This window comes from Triticum urartu, chromosome 1, assembly GCF_003073215.2.
Source record: "Triticum urartu cultivar G1812 chromosome 1, Tu2.1, whole genome shotgun sequence".
Classification (NCBI taxonomy): Eukaryota; Viridiplantae; Streptophyta; class Magnoliopsida; order Poales; family Poaceae; genus Triticum; species Triticum urartu.
This window is the reverse complement of record NC_053022.1, coordinates 208,961,784-208,986,525: the sequence shown is the minus strand read 5'-3', so window position 1 is coordinate 208,986,525 and position 24,742 is coordinate 208,961,784.

The following is a 24,742-nucleotide window of genomic DNA, read 5'->3' as shown; positions in this document are numbered from 1 at the left end:
AACATGAACATGGTATGATATGCGGGATGCGGTATGCGATGCATATGCATGATTTGACCAGGAATGAATGAACCTGGCCTCAACATGGAAATCCAAGTGTGCCACCGGAAAGGTGAGGTGAAATCGCTTGAAAACGATATAAAGATCACCGGAATCGGAGTTACGGTTTGGAAATGGCAAGCGATTCAAATATGACACCGATATGCGATTTACAGCAAGTAGCCAACTAAATACAACAAGATCAACATGCTACAGCACTCAAACATGGCAACAAAATACATGGCAGGAATCCATTCATGATGCTTAACAAAAGTATAGCACTGAGATATGGCCAATTCATACATTAACAGGTTCAAACAAGCATGGCAAAAATGCATATGGTAAACAGATTTCAGACTTTGTGAAATTAACACTTGTCTGGAATTTCAGATCAGGTAGCACACTTCGGAGCATGAAAACTATATGATACAGGGCCTGAACATGGCAAAGTAAGCATGGCATGGAGCTACTCAAAGAGCATAACAAAAGTCCCTTAGTGACCTTGAGCCAAAAGGGATCAGAAAATACAATTGCAAGCATGTGAACATGGCAAAAACATAATCAGATCACAGACTTAGTGAAAACTGGAGCATGCTGAAACAGATATCAAGTACGCATGTTAACAAGCTCGATGCACTCACTACAAAGCAATTCATGACAATCTAAGCATACAACCATCAAGAATACACAAAATACAAGCTAGACAATCTGCCCAGATTCACAAAGTAGCAAAAGTGGAGCTCGATTGACTCAAGCTAGGGTGCTCCATAATTGCAAACAAAGACATGGATCGATAGAGCACTACAAGATTAACAAAACATCCTTACTGATCATCCTCAAAAGAGGCACGGATCACTAGGAAACAACATGAACATATGGCAATATGAGATAAACAGATCAAGGACTTAGTGGAATTGCTAAGTCCCTGAAATCAGCATTAACGAATGAACCACTTTGCAAGCTTGTGCTAGTCACCACACACATCATAAAAATACATGGGTTGCACCTCTGGATAGATGGCAAAACTCTTAACAAAACATATGTAGAGCGCACGGGCATATCATGCACACAATAATCGTGGCAAAAATGACAAATAGCTAAATGGAGCAGCAGATCTGACAATTATCTCAAGTGGCACTCTTCTAACAGCATTTCAGGCATCAAGATGAACTCAAATGAAAATGATGCAAAGAGATGAAATGATATACTCTCTGAGACGAACATTTTGATATGCTATATGCATGAATCGGAGCTACGGATGCAAAGTTACGGCATGATGAACATAGGCATGTGAATCTGGGAATTTCGGGGACTTAGAAGAAATAGACCTCGGGTGAAAAGTGGTCAACGGGCGTTTGGGCCGAATCGGCGATGAGGCGGGCCGGCACTGCAGCTGGGCCTGGGAGGCCGAGGCCCACGTGGCGTGCGCGCGGTCAACGCAAGGGAGGTCGTCCTCCTCCTGATCCCGCCTGGATCGGGGAGGCAGGAGGCGGCGGCGGCGGACCCGGCGCTGCTCCGGCGAGCTCAGGGCGTGGGGAGGCCGGAGGCGACTCGGGAGGCCCCGGATCTGGCGGCGGGTGGCCGGATCCGGCCATCTCCGGTGATAGGCGGCGGCAGGGAAGCAAGGGTGAGGTGGCGGGGAGCCTTGGCGACGAAGCTCCGGCGGCTGGAGACAACGACGGGCAGCGCGGCGGAGGAAGTCTCCGGCGAAGGCGGCGGGGCACAAGATCCGGCGGGCGCGAGCACCGGCTTGCAGGCGCCGCGAGCAAGGCGCGAGGCGGCGATGCGGAACGGGGTCCCGGCGTGGCGGCGCGTGGAAAATCCGGTGGAGGTCCGACGAAGGTCCGGCGAAAGTCCGGCGAACAAGAGACGAGGCCGCGGTGCGGGCACGCGCCCGCGGGCGGCAGCGGCGACGACCGGGCCCGTGCGGGCCCGTGATGGGATCCGCGGGCCGGCGCGGTGGAGGAGAGTGGCGGCGACAGGTGGCGCAAGGGGAGTGGTCGAGCGGGGTGGCGGCGCTGACGTGGCACGCCCTCAATGGGCGGAGTGAGGTGGAAGCTGGACGCGTCCGGTGGGCGCGGACATGTCCGGCGGCGGAGTGGGAAGAAGCTAGGGTTTGGACTATGCGAAAAATCGGGGAGAGACACATATTTATAGGTAGAGGGAGCTAGGAGAGTCCAAATGAGGTGCGGTTTGCGGCCACGCGATCGTGATCAAACGCTCTAGGTGATGGAGAGGGTTTTGGGCCAAATTGGAAGGGTGTTGGGCTGCAACACACACGAGGCCTTTTCGGTCCCTCGGTTAACCGTTGGAGCATCAAACGAAGTCCAAATGGTACGAAACTTGACAGGCGGTCTACCGGTAGTAAACCAAGGACGCTTGGCAAGTCTCGGTCCAATCCGGAAATGTTTAATGCCCACACGAAAGAAAGGTAGAAATGACCACCAGAGGAGAACGGAACGCCGGAAAGCAAAACAGACCACGGGGAAAATGCTCGGATGCATGAGACGAACAAGTATGCAGATGAAATGCACATGATGACATGATATGCAATGAATGACATGCAAGAAATGACAAGGCAACAACAGCGAAAAACTGGAGGACACGTGGCACATCGGTCTCGGGGCGTTACAGCCGCTCGAAGGATTGGGTGCCAGACCTAGATCCGGCGGACATGACCAGAGGCTATCCCACCGTGAAGGAAGACGAGTCTCCTTTTGATCAGGATGACTTCATGGCTTGCGTGCGCGAAGTCTGGCCTCAGCCAACTACCCTTGGATATGATACCAATGTTGATAAGTACCAGCCAGGTTTTGATAGTGAGAATAAGAAGATGGCCACTCCCTCGTACAAGGTAACAGATTTGATCCCACCAGTAAGAGAAGACACATTTGCCCAGGAAGTTGACCCGGTCGGCCTGATCGATGATGAAGCCGAATTTGTCACCATGAACGGTTTTGATTGGTCAAAACCCAACTTCCAGCCAACAGAAGGTGGTGAACCGACAAAGGGAGGAACAATGATCATCTTCATGGGATTATATAGCCTTGTAATAGCTTAGCTGTGAAAACACTGTATGCTTTGCTTATGCCATCGCGCATAAAACACTTTTATGTGAGTCTGCGTTTCCTGATGCCAATGTATGCATCGTGTTTAATATTTGTGTCTACAACGTTTCAACTCTGTTCCTGTAGATACAAAGAAAAGACTGGCTTGGCGGCTTTGAACCAAACGGGTTAAAACACCCAATTTATAGCCAATACGTTTACCACAATAGGAACCAGAGACAGATATAAATAAAGGACAAGGACTGAAACTAACTATTTTAGTTAATGCAGCAGGTGATTGTGTATAAGTAATAACCATACCTTGTACCTTTTGATCCTTAGACCACCAGTTTAAATAACCCGGGTGATGAATTTGATAATTCCATCTTTATGAGACGCCAATGCTTTTTTGAATACTCAATGATCATTATACCTTGGTAGGTTGCACCTTTTGATCCTTAAACCGCTGGTTTGAATGACCTGGGCAGCTGTATTGTCAAATAGTCGAACCGGTGAAGAAGACCAGGATAATCGTTTGTAATATTGAAACAACAAAAAACTAAAAGGCAAGCAATAGATAATAAACATAATTTAACCCTGTATTCAAAAGGTTGGGGGTTTCTGATTCGAATACGATCAGTAAACCGGACCAAAGGGGTTAAGCTAAGGTTCGAATACGACCATATAGCCCCAGTGGCTTTGGCGTTGCGCCGATCAAGAGGGTACCGACAGCTATGTTCTCTTTGGTTGAAATACGAACTATGTTTGAACAGGAAGCCCCCAAATGACCTTGAGAGGTTTTTAACGACCCTGATTCGAATACGATCCAAGTCGAACCCAAAAGGGGTTAATCTATGATTCGGATATGATCAAGAAGCCCCCAAGTAAATTTGGCCTTGAGCCGATCAAGAGGGTTACGACAGCTATGTTCTCTTTGGTTCGAATATGACCTATGTTTGAACAGGAAGCCCCCAAGTGACCATGAGATTTGCAGCTAGATTCGGATACGATCATAAGCTGGACCAAAAAGGTTAAACTTGCTTCAAATATGATCAGCTCCTTAATAGTCATTTGAAAATAAGAAATAACAAAGATGCATAATCTTTGAAAAGAAAAGAGACCGATGGTCTTACTTTATTGCTTATCATGGTATACACAATGTTAAAGTATGTACATGATGAGAGCCGGTGGCTCAGGTGTAGTATGGTCGAAGTTGAGCAATGTTCCACGGCCGGCGGGTCTCCTCCTCCGACTTACGTGAGTCTTTGTGCTCCCAAACGTCAATGAGCTAATATGACCTGTTGTTTAAGTTCTTACTGACCACAAAGGGTCCTTCCCAAGGTGGGGATAACTTGTGTGCATCTGACAGATCCTGGATGAGCCGGAGCACCAAGTCACCTTCCTGAAAAGTCCTGGACTTAACCCGGCGACTGTGATAATGGCGCAGGTCCTGTTGATAAATTGCTGACCGGGCCGCTGCTAAGTCTCTTTCTTCATCCAACAAATCAAGTGCATCCCGTCTGGCTTGTTTATTATTAGCTTCAACATAAGCCACCACACGGGGCGAGTCATGACGGATGTCACTAAGCAACACTGCTTCTGCTCCATAAACCATGAAGAAAGGTGTGTAACGTGTAGACCTGCTAGGTGTGGTGTTGATACTCCATAACACTGAGGGTAATTCCTCTACCCAACAACCCGGCGTCCGCTGTAAAGGAACCATAAGCCGGGGTTTGAGCCCTTTCAAAATTTCCTGATTGGCTCTCTCAGCTTGACCATTGGATTAAGGATGAGCTACAGAAGAAATATCAAGCCGAATGTGCTCTCGTTGACAGAACTCCTCCATAGCCCCTTGGGACAGATTAGTGCCATTGTCAGTGATAATGCTGTGTGGAAAACTAAAACGGAAGATCACCTTTTTCATGAACTGAACCGCCGTGGCCGCATCACACTTACTCACAGGGTCCGCCTCAACCCACTTGGTGAATTTATCAACTGCCACCAAGAGATGTGTCTTTTTATCCTTAGACCTTTTGAAAGGTCCCACCATGTCAAGCCCCCAGACCGCAAACGGCCAAGTGATTGGAATCGTCCGGAGCTCTTGAGCCGGCACATCCGCTCGTCGTGCAAACTTTTGACATCCATCACATCTACTGACCAGATCTTCTACATCAGCGTGAGCCATCAACCAGTAAAAACCGTGACGAAACGCCTTGGCCACCAAAGATTTCGACCCGGCGTGATGACCACAATCGTCTTCATGTATCTCACGAAGGATTTCTTGACCTTCTTCGGGGGAAACACACCGCTGAAATGCTCCGGAAACACTGCGATGGTATAACTCTCCATCTGAAATCGTCATTGACTTAGACCGCCGGGTTATCTGTCAAGCCAGGGTCTCATCCGCTGGCAACTCTCCCCGGGTCATGTAAGCCCAGAACGGTACTGTCCAATCTAGGAAGACATGAAGAGCCACCACCAACTGCGCCTCCGGGTCAGGAACAGCTAAATCTTCTTCTGTGGGCAACATGACAAAGGGGTTATGAAAAACATCCAAAAAGGTGTTAGGTGGTACCGGCTTACGCTGAGACCCCAACCGGCTTAAGGCATCAGCCGCTTCGTTCTTTTGACGGTCAATGTGCTCCACCTGATAACCTTTAAAATGCCCTGCAACGGCATCAACCTCCCGGCGATAAGCCGCCATGAGAGGGTCCTTTGAATCCCACTTGCCAGATACATGTTGAGCCACTAGATTTGAGTCGCCAAGACATCTGACCCGGCTCAAACTCATCTCTTTTGTCACTCGAAGACCATGGAGCAAAGCTTCATACTCTGCTGCATTGTTAGTTCAAGGAAACATCAACCGTAACACATAGAAGTTAACACAACTCCAGCCCCCGAGCCTTCCAACTGTTTGGACCCATCAAAATGAATAGTCCAATACGTGTTGTCTGGTTTCTCTTCTGGCATCTGCATCTCTGTCCAGTAATTAATGAAGTCAACCAGTGCTTGAGATTTGATCACAGTACGTGGCACATACTTCAACCCATGAGACCCAAGCTCAATTGCCCACTTGGTGACTCGCTCAGTGGCTTCTCTGTTTTGAATGATGTCTCCCAAAGGAGCAGAGCTAACCATGGTGATTGGATTCCCTGAAAATAATGCTGAAGCTTCCGGCTTGTCATGAACACCCCATATACGAGCTTCTGCCAATGTGGATATCGTTGTTTGGATTCAATCAACACCTCACTGACGTAGTAAACCGGCCGTTGAACCGGATTTTCCTTGCCAGCCTCCTTGCGCTCCACCACAATAGCCACACTAACAGCTCGTGAGTTGGCGGCCACGTATAATAACAACGGCTCTTTTTCAACTGGAGTAGCAAGGACTAGCGGCTCAGCAAGCTGTGTCTTCAGATCGTTAAAAGCAGTATTTGCATCATCACTCCAAATAAAAGCATCTGTTTTCTTCATCATCTGATACAAAAGGCATTGCCTTCTCCCCTAACCAGCTTATGAACCGGCTCAAAGTAGCAACACGACCCGCCAGCCGCTGAATATCATTGATGCATGTTGGTTTGGCTAGGGATGTAATTGCGTTGATTTTCTCCGGGTTAGCTTCACTACCTCGGTTGGACACCAAAAAACCCAAGAGCTTGTCGGCTGGGACACCAAAAACACACTTGGCTGGGTTAAGCATCATTTTGTAGATCCGGAGATTATCGAAAGTCTCTTTCAGATCTGTAACCAAGGTTTCCTCCTTCCTGGATTTTACCACTATATGATCCACATAAGCATGAACATTGCACCCAATTTGATCGTGAAGACAATTCTGCACACACCGTTGGTAAGTCGCCCAGGTACTCTTAAGCCCAAAAGGCGTAGACACATAGCAGAAAGCTCCAAAAGGAGTGATAAAAGCCGTCTTCTCCTGATCTTTGACCGCCATCTTATTCTAATGATAACCTGAATAAGCATCCAAGAAACTCAAACGCGCGCAACCCGCCGTAGCATCAATGATCTGATCAATACGGGGGAGTGCAAAAGGATCAGCCGGAAAGGACTTGTTCAGATCGGTGTAATCCACACACATATGCCAGGTGCCATTCTTTTTTAGTACAAGCACCGGGTTAGCTAACCATTCGGGGTGAAAGACCTCCACAATGAACCCAGCCGCCAAGAGCTGGGCCACCTCTTCTCCAATGGCTTTGCGCCTTTCTTCATTGAACCGTCGGAGAAACTGTCTGACAGGTTTGAACTTTGGATCAACATTAAGAGTGTGCTCAGCGAGTTCCCTCGGGACACCCGGCATGTCTGAAGGTTTCCATGCAAAGAGGTCCCGGTTCTCATGAATGAACTCGATGAGCGCGCTTTCCTATTTCAGATCCAAGTTTGCACTGACGACGAACTGCTAGGATGAGTCACCAGGCACAAAGTCAACCATCTTAGTGTCACCAGCTGATTTGAATTTCAATGCCGGCTCATGCTCTGTTGTTGGTTTCTTTAATGGCGTCATGTCTGCCAGGTCAACATGATCCTTGTAAAATTTTAACTCCTTTGTTGCACAAATAGATTCAGCATAGGCAGCATCACCTTCTTCACACTCCAAGGTTATCTTCTGGCTCCCATGTACCGTAATGGTGCCCTTATGACCCGGCACATTGAGCTGCAAATACACATAACACGGCCGAGCCATGAACTTGGCATAAGCCAGCCGTCCAAACAGAGCATGATATGGACTTTTGATCTTAACCACCTCAAAGGTTAACTTTTCCGCTCTAGAGTCATACTCATCCCCAAAGGCTACTTCCAGTTCAATCTTACCAACTGGGTATGCCGATTTACCAGGTACCACACCGTGAAAAACAATTTTGGATTGTTTAAGATTTTTATCAGTCAATCCCATCCGACGGAACGTCTCATAGTAGAGGATGTTGATGCTGCTGCCTCCGTCCATGAGCACCTTAGTGAACTTGTATCCACCAACCTGAGGTGCCACTACCAAGGCCATGTGACCCGGATTATCAACCCGGGGCGGGTGATCCTCTCTGCTCCACACAATGGGCTGCTCTGACCAACATAGATAACGTGGAATCGCCGGCTCAACGGCATTGACGGCCCTCTTGTGAAGCTTCTGGTCCCTCTTACATAAACTAGTGGTGAATACATGGTATTGCCCACTGCTCAGCTGTTTCCGGTTGCTCTAATAACCTGATTGTTGCTGCTGATTACCCTGGCCGGGTTGTTGATTATATCCTCCTTGGTTACCAGGATGGCCCTGACCGTGAAATCCTCCTCCACCTGAATTGGCGCCCGGGCCGTAAAAACCGCCTCCTCCTAAACCGCCACTTGGACCGTGACCTCCATCAAACGCGTTTGAATTTTTAAACGCCTTCATGATCGTACGATCCTTCCACAGGTGGCTGGCTGGCTTCTCCCGGGTGTCGTGCTTTGGACAAGGTTCATTTAATAACTGCTCAAGGGTGGGACCTGACCCACCGGACCGAGGGGGCTGTCTGCCCTTGGGCCGTTGATTACCGCCCTGTGCATTGGTGTTAGCAACAAACTCATCAGCCTTACGTTTATTACCTCCCTGATTTGTCAGGTTATGCTGGTGACCCTTGCTGTTGCCGTTCTTTTTTCCCTTCGTTGCCTTTTCTTCGTCAGACACCGGGTCCTTGGTAGTATCAGAATCAGCATACTTGACGAGAGCCGCCATCAACGTTCCCATGTCATTATAGTCACGCTTGAGCCACCCCAGCTTCTGCTTCAGAGGTTCAAAACGACAATTTTTCTCCAACATCAAGACTGCTGAGCCGGCATCCATCTTATCAGATGAATGTATTATCTCCTTGACCCGGCGCACCCAATGGGTTGTGGATTCACAATCGACATAGGCTGCTTACACGTGTCCTTAAAGTTCTGGATGAACCAGGCCTTCAACTCCGCCCACGAGCTGATAGAATTGGGTGGCAATCCCTTCAACCAAGTATGAGCTGTTCCATCTAACATCATGGTGAAATACTTGTCCATTGCAGCATCGCTGACCTCCAATAAATCCATAGCCATCTCGTAACTCTCAATCCAAGCCCCAGGCTGTAGGTCAGCTGTGTAATTAGGCACTTTACAAGGCCCCTTGAAGTCCTTTGGCAAACGCTCATTACGTATGGCCGGCACCAAGCAAGGCACGCCTCCGGTTCTTGTGGCCACTCCTGCCTCGACCGAGGTTGCTGGATAAGCCAGAAAAGTTTGATGAGCCGCCTGATCTGCTGCCATTTGAGCTGCTCGTTCCGCCTCTTGACGAATCCTCTCCTGATCCGCCAAGTTAAGGGCTCCAGCCCGCACTGGCTCATGCCTGTATGGCCGGTTGTGGCGTTGAGCATTGTTTGACATATCTGCGGACTCCATATGCCTACTGTAACTCGGGCTACGGCTTGGGCAAGGAGTTGAATGGATCCTGTCTCGACTGTAGGAGTACGCATCCTGCTGCGCCAGAGCTGTTTGAAGAAGTTCTCTTACCCTCCGTGTTTCGATTGCCGCCGGTGAGTCACCTTCCATCGGAAGAGCCGCCAAACGAGCTGATGCTGCGATGAGGTTTTCGAAAGGGTTGGAGAAGTGACCCGGCGGTGTTGGTACATAATGAGGTGGCGCGACAATTATACGAGGTGGTTCCATGGCACGCGGCTGAACCGGTGCGCCGGGTGTCGTGATCCGGTTTGCCTTCGGTGGGTTGCTTGCCCCAGCCCCGGGTGTATGGAATAGGTTCCTAGGATCAAGCATCAGAGGTAGACGTGACTGAGTTTTCTGATGCCTCCTCCTCATGACCTCGTTTGATGCATTAAGATCCACTGAGAGCCGGAAGGTCTCCACTTGAAGCTCTTGAGCATGAACATCCAAAGCCGCCCGCTCCGCTGCCATCCTGACTTCCTCTGCGGCTAGATTTTCCTTAGCTTGCACTATCTCTTCACGTACGCGTGGCACCTCTGCGTCATGCTAGGCTTTATCTACCGGCTCTACCACGGCGGTCAACAGAGTCGTCAGTTTATCCATGAGGTCCATTAGAATCTGAGCCGGGGGCGCGCGAGGTCTCCTGACCCGGCTGCAGCCGACCCGGTACCTGTTGCGGCCGCTGCTATAGAGTTTTGCCTGGGTTGTGTCCCTGCCATGAAGACTCCGACCCAATTCGGCGGCTCAAGAGTGTCCGGAATATTGCTGCCATCGGAACAGCCCCTGAACATGTCGTCTTGCAGCTGGTACAAAGAGTCTGTCGCGCCCGTTGATGATGCAGTGTCAGAGCAGACGACCGTCTCACCGCCCTCCACCGATCCTTCAGAGTATTCACCGTCGTGGACGCATCCTATGGAGGCATGATTCACGACAGATTGAACACGGGTGGTCCTTGCACGCTGAGCCGTTTCGATGAGGTTGGTGCCGACGTCCGGCTCAGGGCCTGACTCGCTGATCCGGCCGATGAAGACGTGAATTCCGCCGAAGGGGACCCGGTACCCATACTCAATTGAGCCGGCCTCGGGGCCCCAGCCTTCGTCATCGATGTAAAGCTTCCCGCGGCGACTCTCGGTCATCCGGCCCATAGCGTATCCCTTGAGCCCTTCGAAGTTGCCCTTCAAGAACTCAAATCCACCTTGCGCTGGCCCCACGGTGGGCGCCAACTGTCGTGGAGTTGTCACGACAGATGTCCTAGAGCAAGGACTTAGTCGTAGGGCCATCTCACTAGGAAGCTTAAAGGGGTTAATCGGGACAAAGGACACGAGAGAGTTTTATACTAGTTTGGCCCCTTACGATGAAGGTAAAAGCCTACATCTATTTGGGATTGGTATTGCTGAGGTTTTGATCACCAAGAGGCTCAACTCGCTGACTTGGTTATCGACTTGTTGTTTCTTGCCCTAAGCCGCCACTAGGTCGTCCCCTTATATACATGGGTTGACGCCTGGTGGCCTACAGAGTCCCGGACGACTTATAATCATGTCCGGCTCGGTGACTTCTGATACGTCTCCAACGTATCTATAATTTTTGATTGCTCCATGCTATATTATCTACTGTTTTGGGCAATATAGGGCTTTATTATCCACTTTTATATTATTTTTGGGACTAACCTATTAACCGGAGGCCCAGCCCAGATTTGCCGTTTTATGCCTATTTTAGTGTTTTGAAGAAAAGGAATATCGGACGGAGTTGAAACAGAACGAAATCAACTGGAGAAGTTATTTTTGGAAGGAAAGCAACCCAACGAACTTGGAGTGCACGTCAGGGGAGACACGGGCTGCCCACGAGGGTGGGGGGCGCGCCCCCTGCCTCGTGGGGCCCCCGTGGCTCCTCCGACGTCCTTCTTGCACCCATATATATCGTCGTACCCTAAAACTCCCAGAACAGAGATTAGATCGGGAGTTCCGCCGCCAGAAGCCTCCGTAGCCACCAAAATTCAATCGGGACCCTGTTCCGGCACCCTGCCAGAGGGGGGATCCCTCACTGGTGTCCATCTTCATCATCCCGGCGCTCTCCATGACGATGAGGGACTAGTTCACCCTCGGGGCTGAGGGTATGTACCTGTAGCTATGTGTTTGATCTCTCTCCCTCTCGTGTTCTTGATTTGGAACGATCTTGATGTATCGCGAGCTTTGCTATTATAGTTGGATACTATGTTTCTCCTCCCCCTCTTCTCTCTTCTAATGAATTGAGTTTCCCCTTTGAAGTTATCTTATCGGATTGAGTCTTTAAAGATTTGAGAACACTTGATGTATGTCTTGCCGTGCGTATCTGTGGTGACAATGGGATACCATGTGATTCACTTGATGTATGTTTTGGTGATCAACTTGCGGGTTTCGTGACATTGGGAACCTATGCAAAGGGGTTGGCACACGTTTTCGTCGTGATTCTCCGGTAGAAACTTTGGGCACTCTTTGAGGTTCTATGTGTTGGTTGAATAGATGAATCTGAGATTGTGTGACGCATATCGTATAATCATACCCATGGATACTTGAGGTGACATTGGAGTATCTAGGTGACATTAGGGTTTTGGTTGATTTGTGTCTTAAGGTGTTATTCTAGTATGAACTCTAGGTTGTTTGTGACACTTATAGGAATAGCCCAACGGATTGACTGGAAAGAATAACTTTGAGGTGGTTTCGTACCCTACCATAATCTCTTCGTTCATTCTCCGCTATTAGTGACTTTGGAGTGACTCTTTGTTGCATGTTGAGGGATAGTTATGTGATCCAATTATGATATTATTGTTGAGGGAACTTACACTAGCGAAAGTATGAACCCTAGGCCTTGTTTCCTAGCATTGCAATACCGTTTGCGCTCACTTTTATCATTAGTTACCTTGCTGTTTTTATATTTTTAGATTACAAATACCTTTATCTACCATCCATATACCACTTGTTTCACCATCTCTTCGCCGATCTAGTGCACCTATACAATTTACCATTGTATTGGTGTGTTGGGGACACAAGAGACTCTTTGTTATTTGGTTGCAGGGTTGCTTGAGAGAGACCATCTTCATCCTACGCCTCCTACGGATTGATAAACCTTAGGTCATCCACTTGAGGGAAATTTGCTACTGTCCTACAAACCTCTACACTTGGAGGCCCAACAACGTCTACAAGAAGAAGGTTGTGTAGTAGACATCACTTCCTCTCTACTCCATCTAGCAGTTCTGGCGCTGTTGCCGGGGAGGTGAGTGCTTGAAGGTATATCTTTAGATCTTGCAATCGAGTCTTTTAGTTTCTTGTTTTATCACTAGTTTAGTTTATAAAAGCAAACTATAAAAAATGGAATTAAGTTTGTCTCATACGCATCACCTTTTTAATATCTTTCGTGAGTATGATGGAAAGGAAAATTGTGCTCAAGTGCTAGAAGAAGAAATCTATAAAATGTTTGGCACTAAATATTTGAATGATGAGCATGATTTCAATGTTGTTAGTACGAATTCTGCGAATATCCATGATACTAATGATGATTGCACTAGTTATGATGAAAATGTCTCCTATAAACATGTCAATTTTTGTGGAGTGCATTGGGTTTGTAAGTACACACGAAATAGGGAAGATATATATTGCAAGAGGCATAAGTACTTAGAAACCAAATTGTTGCAAGAAGAGCTAGATGAATGTGCTGAAAAATTCAATATTTTTCACGCTCCTTGTGAACTTTGCAATGAACATGGTCATTTAAATCTCCAATGCAAATTGTTTCATGACCGAATCGTATCCAAAAATTGTGATAATTTGATTACCCTTGAGCATCATAAAGAGCTTAGTCTTCTTTTGGGGTATGAGGAAATGAAACGTATAACTGAGGGTATTCCAAAGTTTAATCTTGATAAAGTTCTTCATTTTGATCTAGAGAATAGTTATATGTATTGTGCGGTGAATTGTATTGAAAATCCTTATATTGCCAACTACATAAAGAAAATAAAACAAATAGAGAATGAAGAGAATACTAATGAAAGGGAAGAGACTTCCCAATATCCTCCTATTATTTCTTATGATGAATCAGGTAACGAGGAGGAGCCTTCTATTCAACAAATCTCATTAATAAGGAGCTCCAAAAATAGGATTGAACCCACACATGAGGTGAAGAAGAAGAAGAAAAGAAAAAGGAAGAGAGGTAAAAAGGTATCGCTCCCAAATAAAGTTGCTCCTATTATTGTTGTGCTTCATGAAAATGAAGATGATACACTTGATGATGATCTTGTTATGCCTATTGCTTGTTGTGATGATTATGATTGGGAAGATAATGATGCTTCTTATGATCTTGAAAATCTTTTTGGCACTTGCTTGCAAGGATATAATAATTGCTATACTATTGGTGCTATCCATACTATTAATGATGAGAGTGATTATGCTTATGATATGAAAAGGCCCAAGCTTGGGGAAGCTATGATTTATGAAGATGATATTTTTAGTCTCCCAAGTTTTGATATGCAAATTTATAATGATGATAGCATGCCTCCTACTTATGATAATTATTGCGATGATACTTATGCTATAAAAAGTAGTGATTATATTTATAAAACTTGTCATGATTATGGTTACCCATTTTCTGAACATTACTCTTTTAATGTGGAAACAATTTATAGTATTCAAGTCTCTTATGATACTCCCACTATTCTGATTGAGAAGAAATTTGCTTATGTGGAGAGTAATAAAATTTCTATGCTTGTAGATCATGAAAAAGAATGCTTTAGGTGCTGGTTATATTGTTGAATTCATTCATGATGCTACTGAAAATTATTATGAGGGAGGAACATATGCTCGTAGGAATTGCAATAATATCAAGTTTCCTCTCTATGTGCTTAAAGTTTTGAAGCTATGCTTGTTTTGCTCTCCTATGCTAGTTGATTATTGTTCCCATAAGTTGTTTGCTCACAAAATCCCTATGCATAGGAAGTGGGTTAGGCTTAAATGTGCTAGTCATATTCTTCATGATGCTCTCTTTATGTTTCAATTCTTATCCTTTATGTGAGCATCATTGAAATCATCATGCCTAGCTAGGGGTGTTAAACGATAGCGCTTGTTGGGAGGCAACCAAATTTTATTTTTGTTCCTTGCTTTTTGTTCCTGTTTAGTAATAAATAATTCATCTAGCCTCTGTTTAGATGAGATTTTATTCTTTTAATTAGTGTTTGTGCCAAGTAGAACCTTTGGGAAGACTTGGGGAGAGTCTTGTTGATCATGCTGTAAAAAACAGGAACTTTAGCGCTCACGAGAACTGCTGCCATTTTTATTTGGAGAGTGATATTTAGTTAATTCTTGTTGAAGATGATTAATAGATAAATTCCTCAGGTCCAGAAATTTATTTGGGAATTTTATGAGTTCCATAAGTATACGTTTGATCCATATTACTACAGACTGTTCTGTTTTTGACAGATTCTGTTTTTCGTGTGTTGTTTGCTTATTTTCATAAATCTATGAGTAGTATCGGAGGGCATGAACCATAGATAAGTTGGAATAAAGTAGGTTTAACACCAATATAAATAAATAATGAGTTCATTACAGTACCTTAAAGTGGTAATTTATTTTCTTATACTAACGGAGCTTACGAGTTTTCTGTTAAGTTTTGTGTTGTGAAGTTTTCAAGTTTTGGGTAAGGATTCAATGGACTATGGAATAAAGAGTGGCAAGAGCCTAAGCTTGGGGATGCCCAAGGCACCCCATGGTAATATTCAAGGATAGCCAAGAGCCTAAGCTTGGGGATGCCCCGGAAGGCATCCCCTCTTTCGTCTTCGTTCATCGGTAACTTTACTTGGAGCTATATTTTTATTCGCCACATGATATGTGTTTTGCTTGGAGCGTCACTTTATTTTATTTAGTTTTGGTTTCTGTTTGAATAAAATACCAAGATCTGAAATTATTAAATGTTAGAGAGTCTTCACATAGTTGCATAATTATTCGACTACTCATCGCTCTTCACTTATATCTTTCAGAGTAGTTTGTCATTTGCTCTAGTGCTTCACTTATACCTTTTAGAGCATGGTGGTAGTTTTATTTTGAAGAAATAGATTAACTCTCATGCTTCACTTAGATTATTTTGGGAGTCTTAAATAGCATGGTAATTTGCTTAAAATCCTAATATGCTAGGTATTCAAGAATAATAAAATTCTCTTATGAGTGTGTTGAATACTAAGAGAAGTGTGATACTTGATGATTGTTTTGAGATATGGAGGTAATAATATCAAAGTCGTGCTAGTTGAGTAGTTGTGAAATTGATAAATGCTTGTGTTTAAGTTTGCAATTCCCGTAGCATGCACGTATGGTAAACATTATGTAACAAATTTGAAACATGAGGTGTTATTTGATTGTCCTCCTTATGAGTGGCGGTCGGGGACGAGCGAGGGTATTTTCCTACCAATCTATCCCCCTAGGAGCATGCGCGTAGTACCGAGGTTTTTGATGACTTGTAGATTTTTGCAATAAGTATGTGAGTTCTTTATGACTAATGTTGAGTCCATGGATTATACGCACTCTCACCCTTCCATCCTTGCTAGCCTCTTCGGTACCGTGCATTGCCCTTTCTCACATTGATAGTTGGTGCAAACTTCGCCGGTGCATCCAAACCCCGTGTTATGATACGATCTATCACACGTAAACCTCCTTATATCTTCCTCAAAACAGCCACCATACCTACCTATTATGGCATTTCCATAGCCATTCCGAGATATATTGCCATGAAACTTTCCACCATTCTGTTTATTATGGCACGCATCACCATTGTCATATTGCTTTGCATGATCATGTAGTTGACATCGTATTTGTGGCAAAGCCACCGTTCATAATTTTTCATACATGTCACTCTTGATTCATCGCAATCCCGGTACACCGCCAGAGGCATCCATATAGAGTCATACTTTGTTCTAGTATCGAGTTGTAATCATTGAGTTGTAAATAAATAGAAGTGTGATGAGCATCATTCAATAGAGAATTGTCCCAAAAAAGGCCAAATAAAAAAAGAAAGGCCAAATAAAAAAAGGCCCAAAAAAGAAGAAAATAAATAAAAAGGGGCAATGCTACTATCCTTTTTTTCCACACATGTGCTTCAAAGTAGCACCATGTTCTTCATATAGAGAGTCTCTTGAGTTATCACTTTCATATACTAGTGGGAATTTTCATTAGGGAACTTGGCTTGTATATTCCAACAATGGTCCTCCTCAAGTGCCCTAGGTCTCCGTGAGCAAGCAAGTTGGATGCACACCCACTTAATTTCTTTTGTTGAGCTTTCATACATTTATAGCTCTAGTGCATCCGTTGCATGGCAATCCCTACTCCTTGCATTAACATCAATCGATGGGCATATCCATAGCCCATTGATTAGCCTCGTTGATGTGAGACTTTCTCCTTTTTGTCTTCTCCACATAACCCCCCTCATTATATTCTATTCCACCCATAGTGCTATATCCATGGCTTGCGCTCATGTATTGCGTGAAGGTTTACGAGTTTGAGATTACTAAAGTATGAAACAATTGCTTGGCTTGTCATCGGGGATGTGCATGATGAGAGCATTCTTGTGTGACGAAAATGAAACATGACTAAACTATATGATTTTGTAGGGATGAACTTTCTTTGGCAATGTTATTTTGAGAAGACATAATTGCTTAGTTAGTATGCTTGAAGTATTATCATTTTTATGTCAATATGAACTTTTGTCTTGAATCTTTCGGATCTGAATATTCATATCACAAGTAAGAAGAATTACATTGAAATTATGCCAACTAGCATTCCACATCAAAAATTATCTTTTTTATCATTTACCTACTCGAGGACGAGCAGGAATTAAGCTTGGGGATGCTTGATACGTCTCCAACGTATCTATAATTTTTGATTGCTCCATGCTATATTATCTACTATTTTGGGCAATATTGGGCTTTATTATCCACTTTTATATTATTTTTGGGACTAACCAATTAACTGGAGGCCCAGCCCAGATTTGCTGTTTTATGCCTATTTCAGTGTATTGAAGAAAAGGAATATCGGACGGAGTCAAAACAGAATGAAATCAACTGGAGAAATTATTTTTGGAAGGAAAGCAACCCAGGGAACTTGGAGTGCACGTCAGGGGAGACACGGGCTGCCCACGAGGGTGTGGGGTGTGCCTACCCCCCTAGGGCGCGCCCCTGCCTCGTGGGGCCCCCGTGGCTCCTCCGACGTCCTTCTTGCACCCATATATATCGTCGTACCCTAAAACTTCCAGAACAGAGATTAGGTCGGGAGTTCCGCTGCCAGAAGCCTCCGTAACCACCAAAAGTCAATCGGGACCCTGTTCCGGCACCCTGCCGGAGGGGGGATCCCTCACCGATGTCCATCTTCATCATCCCGACGCTCTCCATGACGAGGAGGGAGTAGTTCACCCTAGGGGCTGAGGGTATGTACCAGTAGCTATGTGTTTGATCTCTCTCTCTCTCTCGTGTTCTTGATTTGGCACGATCTTGATGTATCGTGAGCTTTGCTATTATAGTTGGATCCTATGTTTCTCCTCCCCCTCTTCTCTCTTGTAATGAATTGAGTTTCCCCTTTGAAGTTATCTTATTGGATTGAGTCTTTAAAGATTTGAGAACACTTGATGTATGTCTTGCCGTGCGTATCTGTGGTGACAATGGGATACCACGTGATTCACTTGATGTATGTTTTGGTGATCAACTTGCGGGTTTCGTGACATTGGGAACCTATGCATCGGGGTTGGCACACATTTTCATCGTGAATCTCCGGGGAAACATTGGGCAGTCTTTGAGGTTCTATGTGTTGGTTGAATAGATGAATGTGAGATTGTGTGACACATATCGTATAATCATACCCACGGATACATGAGGTGACATTGGAGTATCTAGGTGACATTAGGGTTTCGGTTGATTTGTGTCTTAAGGTGTTATTCTAGTACGAACTCTAGGGCTGTTTGTGACACTTACAGGAATAGCCCAACGGATTGATTGGAAAGAATAACTTTGAGGTGGTTTCGTTCCCTACCATAATCTCTTCGTTCATTCTCCGCTATTAGTGACTTTGGAGTGACTCTTTGTTGCATGTTGAGGGATAGTTATGTGATCTGAGGGAACTTACACTAGCGAAAGTATGAACCCTAGGCCTTATTTCCCAGCATTGCAATACTGTTTGCGCTCACTTTTATCATTAGTTACCTTGCTGTTTTTATTTTTTTCAGATTACAAATACCTTTATCTACCATCCATATACCACTTGTTTCACCATCTCTTCGCCGAACTAGTGCACCTATACAATTTACCATTGTATTGGGTGTGTTGGGGACACAAGAGACTCTTTGTTATTTGGTTGCAGGGTTGCTTGAGAGAGACCATCTTCATCCTACGCCTCCTGCGGATTGATAAACCCTAGGTCATCCACTTGAGGGAAATTTGCTACTGTCCTACAAACCTTTGCACTTGGAGGCCAAACAACATCTACAAGAAGTAGGTTGTGTAGTAGACATCAACTTCCTTTACATGCCTTTCTTTACAAGTCTTTCCTTACATATGGCGGTTCATAATATCAGGCCTTAAACCGCCTTCAGGCCTTTGGGCCTTCTATAAGTCTTAATAAACTACAATTTTGAATGTTTACTGGGCTTCTTGCCTAACCCGCCATTGGGGCTGACCCGGCCCCTCCTGGGCGGGTCTCAACTGATAGTAATATCCCGAACAGAACCCGAGCGAGGCATTGGGCTCTAACTGAACCCGAGCGATTGCACTACAGGCTACGCGTTACTGTACCCGAGGGATCGATCGATGGTTGTTAACTGAACCCGATGGAGCGATTCCTTCGCTACTGCTGCTAACTGAAGCCGATCGATGCTGCCTTTGGATGAACAGTTCCCAGTGGGGGTGGATGAACAGGACCCCGTGGTGTTGCCTCTGGATGAACATGACCCCGATCGATCGAGCAGGTTGGGGCTGGATGAACAGGATCCCGTGGAGGGCTGGATGAACAGGACCACCCCGAGGAGGGCTGGATGAATAGTATACGGGGGAGGGCTGGATGAACAGTAGCCCATGGAGGGGTGGTTGAATAGGAGCCCGTGGAGTAGCACGCGGTGGAGGCTGGATGAACTGGAGCCCGTGGATGAACAGTCGCAGGTGGAGGCTGGAGGAGGTCGACGGTGGATGAACAGTAGCTTGTGGAGGCTGGAGGGGGTCGACGGTGGAGATGAACAGTATCCCATGGAATCCCATTTTGCGGTACGCCACACCCCTCCTGATGAACAGGACCCCCGTTTCGACCTTAGCGCTCCAACACAAGTCCGTTTCCTCTGTTTTGCGGAACGCCACACCCCTGCCGATCAACAGGACCCCCGCTTCGACCGTAGGAGGTCTGTTTCCTCCATTTTGGGGTACGCCAGACCCCTCCTGATGAACAGGATCTTGCTTCGACCATGGCCGGTCGACCACAAGGCCGTTTCCTCCGTTCTGCGGTATGCCAGGCCTCGTTTCCATCGGCTGTTCCGTCCAAGCCCTCCCGATGAACACGAAGACGCATTCTGTTCTGAACCAGCCACTTGGCTCCCCATGAACACGACGACGACGTAGTTTCTCCATTCCGACCCAGCCATGTACACGAGCCCTGGCCGTATGTATGCGCGAGTAGGCGTTCGAGACCCTGCCCGTACGTACGTATGTGGCCGTATTTTCATTCTTGCACACTGGCCGATGTATGTACGTGTACATGCTACGTGCGCGCCTCTACTACGACACTTGCGCGCCTCTACATCGACCAGTATGTACGTACATGTTCGCAACCAGAATGACAACGCTACGTATGCTTTGACCAGGTGGGTCCCGACTGTCAGACACTTCCTTGCAAGCAAAGATGTAGCTGGTGGGTCCCAGTAGTTAGGGGGGCGAATTGTTTTTTTTGCCCAGACGCACTTCCTTGCGTGCGAAGATGTAGCTGGTAGGTCCCAGCAGTTAGGGGGAAACGTTTTTTTCGTGGAATACAGTTGCCCGTCCAGTGGGTCCCTGCTGTGAGGTGGAGGAATAATTATTTTGCGCGTAATAAGGAGGCACTTCCTTGCAACCGCCATGGACCCAGCTGTCAGCCTCTCCATGTACAATACTCTTCCGATGGAAGTCGTTCCTTGACCATGTTGACCACGCCGCGCCGAGAGCACCAGGGTGGTGGATGACGGCGAGGCCTAGGAAGGGGACGACACGGAGCTGGGGAAGACGCGACAGTGGAAGCCCGCGCGGAGAGGAGTACGAGGGTTCACTGGTTCGGCTGCGGTGTGAGGCTGTCATCGCCACAGGGCCTGGACAGCGGTGAAAATAGTAGGGGGTGGCGAGACCTCTATAGTAGAACAGCCGGCCACGGGAGGCAGGAGCATGCGGCACGACCGGCGCTGCTTTGGGCGGCTGGAGCAAGAAGACCAGAGGTTGAAGAAGCACTACGGCTGTTGGATGGACATTGTACGGTCACTAGAGCTAGAATCGTTCATATTGACTAAGTTGACAAAGAACTTCGTCCCCGTCAACTTAGTAGGCCCACAAGTCAGCCTCCCACCAAGGTGGATCCCAACTAGCAGTGGGAGTATTCATTTTTTTTGTATAATAAGGAGGCACCTTCGGGGGGTCTGAGCTGTTAGCGGGGGAACTTTTTTTCGCGAAATACGTTGGCCCGTCTGGTTGGTCCCGGCAGTCAGGGGGGAAACGTTCTTTTGCCAAATACGGTGGCCCGTCCGGTGGGTCCCTGCTGTCAGGTGGAGGAATAATTATTTTCCGCTTTATAAGGAGGCACTTCCTTGCAGCTGCTGTGGACCCAGCTGTCAGCCTCTCCACGTACAGTACTCTTGCGATGGAAGTCGTTCCTTGACCACGTTGACCACGCCGTTCCTAGAGCACCATGGTGGTGGACGACGGCGAGGCCTAGGAAGGGGACGACACGGAGCTAGGGAAGACGTGGCAGTGGATGCCCACGCGGAGAGGAGTACGAGGGTTCACTGGTTCGGTTGCAGTGTGAGGCTGCCGTCGCCGCAGAATAACAGGGGTTGTGGGTGAGTGGAGGGATGCCCCAGCCAGCGGTGGGAGTAGTAGGGGGCGGTGAGGCCTGCCGGGCAGCACACACTACTAGGGAAAAGCTTATACACAAGATCTTACCAGCAGCGAGTTTTAAAATAAGGCGTTGCTGCAATGTTGCAGTAGCGTGCTCCAGCAGCACTTGCTGCTGAAATAGACGTAGCAGCAGCGTGCCTCCTCTAAGCCGCGCTACTGCTATAATTCCCATGACCACACCGCGAAGCTAGTTCTAGCAACAGCTCTTTTATTCGGACCGCGCTACGGCTAGGTAGTTTAGCAATAGTGCCTTTGCCTTTAGAGCGCTACTCCTAAAACTTGCTATCTCCAACCCGGCCCCCACGCTCTCCTCCACACTCACACTCACACTCACTCCCCCTCAACCCCCCCCCCACATGCCAGTCCTCCCCCGCCGGCCGCCGTCGCCTACACCTCTTCCCTCTGTGCCGCCGTCAACTCCTCCTCCTCGCCGGACTCAGTACCGCCCTCCTCCTCCGTCCTCCCTCGACTCCCCGCCGGCCGGCCCCTCCTCGCTCCACCTTACTCCTCCGTCCTACTCTCTTCTCTCTCCTCGAGTCGCCCCTCCTTCTCCCTCCCCCCTTCTACATTTTGATTTAGTAAGCTAGTTCATATGCAACATTTTGATTTAGGTGATATGATTTAGTTGATTTAGTAGGCTAGTTGATTTAGAACATTTTGAATTAGTTGATTTAGTTGATATAGAACATTTTGATTTAGTTGATTTAGTAGGCTAGTTGATTTAGTAGATTTAGTAGGCTAGTTGATTTAGTTGATTTAGAACATTTTGATTTAGTTGATTTTGTATGTTAGTGGATTTAGTAGGCTAGTTCATTTAGTTGATTTAGTATGCACCATTTTATTGTTATTTTTATGTACATTGATAGGTAGATGCTTTTGTTTTTTGTAATAAGTTATTTTTTGGCAAAATGTAGGTGCCAATTTAGTTAAATTTGCCACTTGTTTTTTCAATCAATTATCTTAGGCAATAGGTGCCAAAATAGATGAAATGTCTTGGTAGGTGGTACACTTATTTGGTACCCTTATAATTGTCCATAAAATTGCTTCTCGCGGAAGAGCCAAAAATATCAAATGCTACTGTTTTTCTTTCCTGTGAAGTGGATCGTTAATCCTTTGCTTATATTGCTTTAGGAAAATGGCGCCGCCAGCACCACCACTATGTTGACTATGCAAGTCAAGGTGCGGCAGCAGCCTTGCAACTTTCAAGTTGTTGGGCATCTACTTCCAGGTGAGTTTTCGTCATGCGGCGTTAAGAAATTATATGAAATGTAACAACTATTTTATTTTTAGTGTTGGCATTACTGCATTGTGTCATTTTGCTCTTTTACACAGATCGTCCCATGCAATGTGAGGTTGAAATTCAACAAGCTGATAGGAGACACTATGACATTTGAGGCTCCTAGGGGGCCATACACTATGGAGGTCGAGAAAGGACGCAATATGTCGCAGATTGGAGGAGATGGATGGGCCCGTTTCCTCTCCCACATGGGTCTTACTGGTGGTTAGTTGATCAGCTTCTCCTTCAGAGCAGAAAGACCCAAGTTGGCTGTCATTTATCTCAACCTGGTGGAAGATGATGAAGATGACGAAGATGATGAAGATGACAAAGATGATGAAGATGACGAAGATGATGAAGATGACAAAGATGATGAAGATGACGAAGATGATGAAGATAATGAGGACCCACTCAATGAAGATGATGAGAACCCACTTCATGAAGCCATTGTAGCTCAAAGAATGAGGCTGAGCGAGGAGGAGGTGTGCAACCTATGGGACATAATTCCGCCACGTGATGACTTTGTCGGGTGCCATTCCTGACCAACCTGACAAGTACCATGGTCGATCGGCATGAAATGGTATGTTATACTGACTGTAGTAATTTGATGATATATATATATATGCTTTATTGTTATACTTACAAATACAAATTATCCGAGGATATGCTTAGTGGAATCTAGTCGATGATATGCTTTAGTGTAGAGTCTGATCACATACTTATTAGTGTAGAATCCAAGGAACTATTAATAGTGTAGATAATCCATATATACTTATTAGTAGAATTCATGATTAATTAGTACAAATGCGTAGTACTGTGTCTTTTGAAAGTGTATTAATCTAGACTTAATAGAAATATATTTGCAAGAGTATGTGCGAAGCTATTTATTAATTGATATGTTTTTCTTATTCAGAAATTATCAAAGAACCTATCTGTGAGTTGTGGTCTCGAGCTTGATGAAGAAGGCTCAGCTGGACTACTCCTTACCGCAAGGGGATCCGTCACCACATGTACTTACCGCATGGACCTAGACGGTCACACACACTTAAACTCGGTTGGGTGGAAGAGATTCCTCGTTGGCAAGAATCTTCGTGTTGGACAGGCCATCCTAATTACTATCAGGAACACCCACCGCCCAGGCTTGAGGATGATGATCGTCGTCGATATCATCTAGAACTATATATGTGTGTGTGGCTATATCATCTAGAACTACATATGATGATTGTCGTCGACATCATGTAGAACTACATATGATGATCATTGTCGATATCATCTAGAACTACATATGATGATCCTCATCGATATCACCTAGTACTGCTTGAGGATGCATGTTGAGTATATATGAAATTGTTATCTAATACTCCCTCCATTCCAGACTACTCATCGTGGTTTTAGTTCAAATTTGAACTAAAACCACAACGAGTAATTTGGAACCGAGGGAATACTACCTAGTACCTATAATGCTTTATGCCTTTATGAAATTGATATCTAGTAGTAGCTAGTATCTCGAAATTACTGTTTATTGAAGCTGAAACGGGGTGGTAATGGTGAAAGATATAGCAGTAGCGCGGGGCTAGGAAATCGCTGCAGCTAACTAATGGTAGCGCGTTCCGGAAAAGCGCTGCTGATATAGTCAATAGTAGTAGCGCGGGTATGGACGACGCTACTAATAAGAGTTAGCTGTAGTGCCTTATTGGTAGCGCGGCCGCCCGCGCTGCTGATAGCCTCAAAAGCCGCACAACTACTAGGGTTTTCCCTAGTAGTGACAGCCGGCCACGGGAGGCAGGATCAAGCGGCACGACCGGCGCTGCTT